The following is a 10,065-nucleotide window of genomic DNA, read 5'->3' as shown; positions in this document are numbered from 1 at the left end:
AAAACAATCAGAGTCTATTTTTTGTATATTATGAAAGATCCATTGACAGGTATAGATATAGTTAATAAACGTTACTATTTTGAGCTAATGAAAAATATGATTGCAAAGAAGCTAATGGCTTTTAAATTGGATTTGAGGTATTGGGTTGAGCCTAATGCTCAAGGTCTTGCTTGCTAGGCCTAATGGAGAAGTTGCTGTTAACTTTGCTTTGGGCCTGTTCAGGGCTAGGGCCTCTTCGTGAGCACCAACCAATTAAGAAGCTACACAAAGTAGCATGCTTGCGCAGAGACCTCCACGTGTTTGCATGCATGCAACAACACAAACGTCCCCAATGCAACAGCAGCGCCTGTAACCGTTTATTACATTTACAAAATTACCCCTCACGAGCAACATATATTTATCTTTCTCAGGGTCAAAACGGTCAATCACAAAATATGAGCTCCAAGTATAAAAGCACAGCCAAGAACAAGGGATAGCTAGCTTTAATTAAGCTAGCGGGCCAACCTAAGAAATCAAAGATGGCCGGAGGAGCAGTTCTACCTCCAACTCTAAAATGCTCCGTGAGTGCCGTTGCAGTCTTAACCTGCGCACTTATAAGCACCCTCTCTTTCGCTGTCCACGACGCCGCACAGGACCCAATCATACACCAAGTCACAGACAATCACCGCCCTCTGCTGGGGACAGAGAGAAGCTTCCAGATGTTCATCGAGAAATACGGGAAGAAGTATTTGACTCGAAAGGAGTACATGTACCGCCTCGGGATCTTCGCCAAGAACATGATCAGAGCCGCCGAATACCAGGCCCTTGATCCGACGGCTGTCCACGGATAGTGCTCCGCCGGTTATGGATGTTGGTGATTTGCCTGAGAATTTTGATTGGAGAGAGAAAGGAGCTGTTACTGAGGTCAAGATGCAGGTAAATCACTATTAACATTTTATTACCTAATCCTTTTTTTGTTTCTTTTATCTCTCCAGGAATAATTTGAAAAAATCCCACAAATAATCCTCATGAAGCTGTCCAAAATATATATATATTTTGTGTCACGAGACTTGGTCATGGATATGATTATTTCATTTTAATTTTGCAGGGTGGGTGTGGGTCGTGCTGGGCCTTCAGCACTACATGAGCAATTGAAGGAGCCAATTTTATTGCAACAGGGAAGCTTCTTAATTAGTCTCAGTGAGCAACAGCTTGTGGACTGCGATAGCACGGTAATTAATTAATTAACCTCTAAATTATAATGGTGTTTAATTACTTGTTTCAAATTTACATTTATGACGATGTTCATCGAATCTAGTTAAATAATTTGTTTAAATTTCAATTTGAAGTGCGATGCGAAAGACAAGACCGCGTGCGACAGTGGGTGCGGTGGCGGGCTTATGACAAATGCCTACGAATATCTGATTGAAGCGGGAGGGTTGGAGGAGGAGAGCACATACCCATACACCGGAAGACGGGGCGAATGCAAATTTAATCCGGACAAGGTGGCTGTAAAAGTTGCCAATTTTAGCACCATCCCAATTGATGAGGACCAAATTGCAGCCGAGGCCATGCCATGTGTGGCATGAACTCAATGGTCTCTGCAGTTGTGACCCGTACTCGTCCCGCCTAGCTACAAGGCTAAAACTATAAGAGACAGAGACGTGTTTGCAGCTCTTTTGGTTAAACTTGTGTGTTTAATTTTCCTATACATATTTACCCCTTAGTTTCTTGTACCTTTTGGTTAAGATTATGGAGAGAGAAAACTGAACAGCTTCTGCTTTTGTTTTTTTGTTTGAAGAGAGATGGTGATGCCAATGTCGAAGATCTATGAATTAATAGAGTGCATGATGAAAATGATAAACATTGTTTGTTGCCACTGGAAACCTAGAGTGAGAGCCTATTCCCTTCAACATTATGATATAATCTTGATACCAAACTCAAAAGTGAGAGCCTATTCCCTTGGTATTCATGATCCCTTAACAAATACCGGAGCAGCTGTAAGTGTACGTATCAAACAACTTAGATATACCAAAAGAAGATATACATTTTCAAAATTGTGAGATGTGGGTCTTAATTGTGGAGAAGATGTCGGCTAGAAGAAAAGGAACTTGGTAAGATGCATATGCATGTTGGCTAAACAATGGCCACACAAATGAATGGTAATCTAGAATTCTGCACAAGATCTAGTGGTTGGAATAGCAAATCAAAGTGAAAAGTAAAGAGCAATACTTGTGGTTTGTGATGATATGGTAATGTTCCATCAATGAAATGTGGTTTAACCGAGAGAACTCCCCACCGGAGCTACCAATCATCAATAATGAAGTGAGGCCGATAGCGTTGTTCTATTAGAATGATAGATAAATGAGTGAAAGACCACTAGAAGGCCACTAGCCTCAAGTACTATCTGCCTGCACCAAGTCATGTACAAGTTGAATGATAGATAAATGAGTGAGAGACCGCTAGAAGGCCACTAGCCTCAAGTTCTATGTGCACCAACTCATGTACAACTTGTCAAATTTCAAAGAGATGGGTTAGTAACCGAATACTAGCAACACTGATATTATCTCCAAATTAACGAATCCGAATCCTCTTCTCAGATTATCTCTGCCATGATTTGCTTGACTTTTATTAAAACTTAATTTAAAGCTATTAAACTTGACCCATTATCCTTAAAATAAAAATTCAATTTAAAAAAATGAAAAAAAAACCCTAACTGGAGTAACGGTTCTTCTTCATCTTTTTTACCCTCCTTTCTCTGAACGTCTCCCCCTAAAATCTATCGTTCTCTTCTCTTTCTCCTATCAATCACAACACCCAAAATTGAATAAATTCTCTTCCCATAGGTGATGGCATGATATGGTTTATGTATCCTACATATAATTTTTCGGGTCAGAAGTATATGTAATTTAATGGGAGAAAATGCAATCTTCTTATAGGAGTTTTTATTTCATATGGACATGTAAGGAATAAAACACGGCCACCGCGGTTGATCACTCTCAAGAGTCTAAACTAAAAATTTAACCTCAGTTAGGTCTATGCCATAAACAAGCAACTTTGCGAAAATGGATTAAAATTAGCAAAAAATCATGAGATTTGATTCCCAGCCAATACAAGAGGGACAAACTGACTTATCAGTTATCACTAAAAATAGGGTAAACTGCTGAATTGCCCCCTGAACTTGTACATAACTATCAATTTACCCCCTGACCTTTTTTTTAGCGAATTAAGGACTCGAATTAAATTTTATTATCAATGTTCCCCCTGCCGTCTAAATCATCAACATTTCATCCAATTTGCCATTAAATATGAGGGCAAATTGGTCATTTCATATGTTAAAAATAATTAAATACTTTTAAATAAAATAAAATACATAAAAAATGAAAAATATATATTTTATAAACAAAGAAGTGGGACCCACCCACCCTACCCTCTTCACCTCTGTCTCTCCCCTTCTGTCCTCTCTCTTTCTCTGCTATACAAGACTCATTCGTGCCTTCCCCAGCCATATCCACCTTTGCTAGCACTTTGCACCCACCAACGGTGCTACGATTTGGTGGTGGTCATCGAGGAGAGTGAGAAGCGTGGTGGCGGCTGGCTAGAGCTAGCTAGCCCTCCCGATCTATTTCCATGGCCGCTTCAGACTCAGTGTAAGAGAGAAGGGTGCAGTTGGGCAGTGGCCATGGCAAATCTAGGCATGGTGGAGGAGCTAGGCAGTGTCGAGAGGAGGAACTGGCAGTGGGCTTGGTGAAGAAGAGAGAGAGGAGGAGGGCAAATTCAGATGAATTTGATTACCTAGATTGCCCATCTGCTTATTAGGTTTTTTACCTGCTTTTTGCTTTTATTTTCTGGGTTTTTGTAGGAATTTGTTAAGCCAGCAATTGCTTACAAGAACAAGGTTAATAGCTCAACTTCAGTGCCACAACCTTTGAAGCTTGATGGTGAAACGGAGATGAAGAGAGAAAATGTCAGAAGTTTCTCAATTGCAAGAAACATATACAGTGGAGGCCTAGGAAGTGGTTTGCAACAAATCAAGGAATCTGAACTTGAAGCTGGAGCAAAATTCCTTGATGTTTGAGCGATTGAGTTTTTCCCAGAGCGATGGTTTTTTGTTGTTGGATGAGGGAATTGGGGGTTGTCAAGATTTTAGGGTTGAGTGGTTTTAGGTTAAGGAGGAGGGGAGGATGGCTGGTGCGAAAGAGAGAGGTGGGGATCTCTTTTTGTTTGTTTTTTATTTCCAAAAAAAAAAAAGAAATATATTTTTAATGAGTTAACAGAAAATTTAATGAAATGTTGAGAAATTAGACGGAATGGGGGAAATTGAGAATAAAATTTAGTTTGAGTCCTTAATTCACTAAAAAAAAGGTCAGGGGGTAAATTGATAATTATGTACAAGTTCAGGGGGCAATTCGGCAGTTTACCCCTAAAAATAAATATAAATACAATTCAGTGATAATTATGAATTATTATTTTTTAGTATAAGCGATTGTTTAAATTACAGAGGAGGGGATTTCTCACAAACACACATAACTAAGATGCCACTAAAGTTCGAACTTGATACTCCGATTCTACCTCTGGTATGCAAGCATAGGCGCTTTTTTATTGGGCAATAGTGATGAACTATTTTTAATTTATACTTAAAAATTTCTATTAAAAAAACCAATTATAATTATGGACTGGGCTTGAGTACCTTTTTCTTGACTCTTGATCAAAGGCCAAATATACAGGCCAACAAAAGTAAGCTAGGCCTTAAAGCATTTCCAGCAATGCAGCCAAGGGGGGGGGGGGCCAAAAATGCTGTTTCCAGCAACAAAAAGTGGCCTGGTCCATTTTCTTTTTTCAACAAAATGTTGTTTCCGATTCAACGAAACGACCTCGTTTTGTTGCTGTTTCCAGCAACAAAAAGTGGCCTGGTCCATTCTCTTATATACTGATATAAAAGAGAGTTGCTTGCTCTAAAAATATTTTATATACTGACATAAGAGAGAGTTGCTTGCTCAAAAGGAAAACCCAAGGAAAACCCATAGGTCACATTTCTCCTATTTCTTTTCTCCTCTCCTCCATGGATCAACCCCAGGAAAACCCCCCTGCTGCTGATCTCCAGACTCCAAACCCAACCCCATCCAAGGCCAAAACTACTGTTGAAAAAAGAAAATGTAACCTGTGCCAGAAATCAGTCAAGGGCAAGGAGGGACTGATTTTGCACCATAAGGCCAGGCATGGAAAAGTGGCGAAGCTAAAATGCGGTGTTTGCAAGGGTCTGTTTGTCTCTCTGCCAGATCTTGCTGATCACAAGAAAAACAAGAACAGGGAGGTAAGAGTTTACTATTTAGTTTCAAATGTAATTTCAAGTATAGGATGAGAAAAAATCAATTCGGGACAAGTTTTTCTTCGAAACGCCGTGTCCATAATCGATTCGGGACAACTTCCTTTTCGAAACGGTGTCATGTCCGTAATCAATTCGGGACAAGCTCCTCTTTGAAACGACATGTCCATAATCAATTCGGGACAAGTTCCTCTTTGAAACGTCGTGTCCATAATCAATTCGGGACAAGTTCCTCTTCGAAATGACGTGTCCATAATCAATTCGGGACAAGTTTCTCTTCGAAACGTCGTGTCCATAATCAACTAGGGACAACTTCCTCTTCGAAACGGCGTTGTATCCTTGATCAATTCGGGAGAAGTTCCTCTTGGAAATGACGTTTCCAAAATGCTGTTTTCAGCAACAAAAAGTGGCCTGGTCCATTTTCTTTTTTCAACAAAATGTTGTTTCCAATTCAACGAAACGACGTCGTTTTGTTGCTGTTTCCAGCAACAAAAAGTGGCCTGGTCCATTCTCTTATATACTGATATAAAAGAGAGTTGCTTGCTCTAAAAATATTTTATATACTGACATAAGAGAGAGTTGCTTGCTCAAAAGGAAAACCCAAGGAAAACCCATAGGTCACATTTTTCCTATTTCTTCTCTCCTCTCCTCCATGGGTCAACCCCAGGAAAACCCCCCTGCTGCTGATCTCCAGACTCCAAACCCAACCCCATCCAAGGCCAAAACTACTGTTGAAAAAAGGAAATGTAACCTGTGCCAGAAATCAGTCAAGGGCAAGGAGGGGCTGATTTTGCACCATAAGGCCAGGCATGGAAAAGTGGTGAAGCTAAAATGCGGTGTTTGCAAGGGTCTGTTTGTCTCTCTGCCAGATCTTGCTGATCACAAGAAAAACAAGAACATGGAGGTAAGAGTTTACTATTTAGTTTCAAATGTAATTTCAAGTATAGGATGAGAAAAAATCAATTCGGGACAAGTTTTTCTTCGAAACGCCGTGTCCATAATCAATTCGGGACAACTTCCTCTTCGAAACGGTGTCATGTCCGTAATCAATTCGGGACAAGCTTCTCTTTGAAACGACATGTCCATAATCAATTCGGGACAAGTTCCTCTTTGAAACGTCGTGTCCATAATCAATTCGGGACAAGTTCCTCTTCGAAATGACGTGTCCATAATCAATTCGGGACAAGTTTCTCTTCGAAACGTCGTGTCCATAATCAACTAGGGACAACTTCCTCTTCGAAACGGCGTTGTCTCCTTGATCAATTCGGGAGAAGTTCCTCTTGGAAATGACGTTTCCAAAATGCTGTTTCCAGCAACAAAAAGTGGCCTGGTCCATTTTCTTTTTTCAACAAAATGCTGTTTCCGATTCAACGAAACGACCTCGTTCTGTTGCTGTTTCCAGCAACAAAAAGTGGCCTGGTCCATTCTCTTATATACTGATATAAGAGAGAGTTGTTTGCTCTAAAAATATTTTATATACTGACATAAGAGAGAGTTGCTTGCTCAACAGGAAAACCCAAGGAAAACCCATAGGTCACATTTCTCCTATTTCTTCTCTCCTCTCCTCCATGGATCAACCCCAGGAAAACCCCCCTGCTGCTGATCTCCAGACTCCAAACCCAACCCCATCCAAGGCCAAAACTACTGTTGAAAAAAGAAAATGTAACCTGTGCCAGAAATCAGTCAAGGGCAAGGAGGGGCTGATTTTGCACCATAAGGCCAGGCATGGAAAAGTGGCGAAGCTAAAATGCGGTGTTTGCAAGGGTCTGTTTGTCTCTCTGCCAGATCTTGCTGATCACAAGAAAAACAAGAACAGGGAGGTAAGAGTTTACTATTTAGTTTCAAATATAATTTCAAGTATAGGATGAGAAAAAATCAATTCGGGACAAGTTTTTCTTCGAAACGCCGTGTCCATAATCAATTCGGGACAACTTCCTCTTCGAAACGGTGTCATGTTCGTAATCAATTCGGGACAAGCTCCTCTTTGAAACGACATGTCCATAATCAATTCGGGACAAGTTCCTCTTTGAAACGTCGTGTCCATAATCAATTCGGGACAAGTTCCTCTTCGAAATGACGTGTCCATAATCAATTCGGGACAAGTTTCTCTTCGAAACGTCGTGTCCATAATCAACTAGGGACAACTTCCTCTTCGAAACAACGTTGTCTCCTTGATCAATTCGGGAGAAGTTCCTCTTCGAAATGACGTTTCCAAAATGCTGTTTCCAGCAACAAAAAGTGGCCTGGTCCATTTTCCTTTTTCAACAAAATGCTGTTTCCGATTCAACGAAACGACCTCGTTCTGTTGCTGTTTCCAGCAACAAAAAGTGGCCTGGTCCATTCTCTTATATACTGATATAAGAGAGAGTTGTTTGCTCTAAAAATATTTTATATACTGACATAAGAGAGAGTTGCTTGCTCAACAGGAAAACCCAAGGAAAACCCATATGTCACATTTCTCCTATTTCTTCTCTCCTCTCCTCCATGGATCAACCCCAGGAAAACCCGCCTGCTGCTGATCTCCAGACTCCAAACCCAACCCCATCCAAGGCCAAAACTACTGTTGAAAAAAGGAAATGTAACCTGTGCCATAAATCAGTCAAGGGTAAGGAGGGGCTGATTTTGCACCATAAGGCCAGGCATGAAAAAGTGGCGAAGCTAAAATGCGGTGTTTGCAAGGGTCTGTTTGTCTCTCTGCCAGATCTTGCTGATCACAAGAAAAACAAGAACAGGGAGGTAAGAGTTTACTATTTAGTTTCAAATGTAATTTCAAGTATAGGATGAGAAAAAATCAATTCGGGACAAGTTTTTCTTCGAAACGCCGTGTCCATAATCGATTCGGGACAACTTCCTCTTCGAAACGGTGTCATGTCCGTAATCAATTCGGGACAAGCTCCTCTTTGAAACGACATGTCCATAATCAATTCGGGACAAGTTCCTCTTCGAAATGTCGTGTCCATAATCAATTCGGGACAAGTTCCTCTTCGAAATGACGTGTCCATAATCAATTCGGGACAAGTTTCTCTTCGAAACGTCGTGTCCATAATCAACTAGGGACAACTTCCTCTTCGAAATGGCGTTGTCTCCTTGATCAATTCGGGAGAAGTTCCTCTTGGAAATGACGTCGTGTCCATAATCATTTCAGGACAAGTTCCTCTTTGAAACTACGTGTCCATAATCAATTCGGAACAAATTCCTCTTCGAAACGGCGTCATGTATTTGATTATGGACTAAGGTGAAATGAGAAGAAACGGCATCGTGTCTTAAGAACGAACATCTCCTCTTCGAAACGACTAACGTTTTATTTCTTCTCTCCTCCATGATATATTGTTTCGTCATTTCTCTCACTGTACTCACTCATTCACTCAAACCAACCAACTAAAACCCTTCATTACTATTTCTTCTCTCCTCCGTGACTGATCTCCAGAACCAACCCGTTGATCTCTAGAACAAACCCAAACCCAACCTCATCCAAGAAATCTACCGAAACTATATACAAGAAACAATGCAACATCTGCCAGAAATCTGTGAATGGCAAAGAGGCGTTGATTGAGCATCAGAAGGTTAGGCATGGTAAAGTTGCCAAGCTGAAGTGTGGGGTATGCAAGAGTCTCTTTGTCTCTCTTCCAGATCTGGCTGATCACAAGAAGAAAAAGAATGAGGAGGTAAGATTTTATTAATTTCAAATATATCCAAGTGTTAAATATTATGGTGATCTGATATTGTTGCTTGTAAATTGCAGTGCCACCCCTAAAGCTAGATGGATTATGGTGACTTTTGGCCGGAAAAGCAAGCTTCGGCGGTCTGGTTTACTTTTTGACGTTTATAAAACTGTTATATTTGATCTTTGCTATAGTTGGTTTAATTTTTAGGACTTTCCATGAGATATTTCATATCGGTTGATGGTGACTTTTGGCCGAATGAGAAAGCTCCGGTGGTCTGGTTTACTACTTAGAGCTAGATGGATGAGGGAGACTTTTGGGACAAGTTTCTCTTCGAAACGTTGTCTCCATAATCAATTCGGGACAAGTTCCTCTTTGAAACGTAGTGTCCATAATTAATTCGGGACAAGTTTCTCTTCGAAACGTCATGTCCATAATCAATTTGGGAAAAGTTCCTCTTTGAAACGTAGTGTCCATAATCAATTCGGGACAAGTTTCTCTTCGAAACGTCGTGTCCATAATCAATTCGGGACAAGCTCCTCTTCGAAACGATGTGTCCATAATCAATTCGGGACAAGTTCCTCTTCGAAACGTTGTGTCCATAATCAATTGGGGACAAGTTCCTTTTCGAAACGACATATCCATAATCAATTCGGGACAAGTTCCTCTTCGAAGCGACGTGTCCATAATCAATTCGGGACAAGTTCCTCTTCGAAACGACGTGTCCATAATCAATTCGGAACAAGTTCCTCTTCGAAACGTCGTGTCCATAATCAATTCGGGACAAGTTTCTCTTCGAAACGTCATGTCTATAATCAATTCGGGACAAGTTCCTCTTCGAAATGACGTCATGTCTATAATCATTTCGGGAGAAGTTCCTCTTGGAAACGGCATCGTGTCCATAATCATTTCAGAACAAGTTCTTCTTCGAAACGACATGTCCATAATCAATTCGTGACAAGTTTCTATTCAAAACGTCGTGTCCATAATCAATTCGGGACAAGTTCCTCTTCGAAACGGCGTCATGTATTTGATTATGGACTAAGTTGAAATGAGAAAAAACGGCGTCATGTCTTAAGAACGAACATCTCCTCTTCG

At 40.6% G+C, this 10,065-nt stretch overlaps 1 long non-coding RNA gene and 1 pseudogene across 2 annotated transcripts; both read left to right on the top strand.

The window, feature by feature from the left end:
- The first annotated feature begins 497 nt into the window (after nucleotides 1-497).
- LOC110767624 (putative cysteine protease RD19D) lies at nucleotides 498-1,690 on the top strand (annotated as a pseudogene). The gene is made up of 3 exons (XR_015834032.1): nucleotides 498-915; nucleotides 1,088-1,211; nucleotides 1,329-1,690. The product of XR_015834032.1 is annotated as a putative cysteine protease RD19D (transcript).
- Nucleotides 1,691-7,674: 5,984 nt separating this feature from the next.
- LOC148296979 (uncharacterized) lies at nucleotides 7,675-9,156 on the top strand. Its single transcript, XR_015833386.1, has 2 exons — nucleotides 7,675-8,970; nucleotides 9,048-9,156. It is a non-coding gene; the product is annotated as an uncharacterized LOC148296979 (long non-coding RNA).
- Nucleotides 9,157-10,065: the final 909 nt, after the last annotated feature.

This window comes from Prunus avium, chromosome 2 (genome assembly GCF_965620075.1).
Source record: "Prunus avium chromosome 2, drPruAviu1.hap1.1, whole genome shotgun sequence".
NCBI lineage: Eukaryota > Viridiplantae > Streptophyta > Magnoliopsida > Rosales > Rosaceae > Prunus > Prunus avium.
The sequence above is the reverse complement of the archived record's forward strand: the minus strand, read 5'-3'. Positions and strand labels throughout refer to the sequence as shown.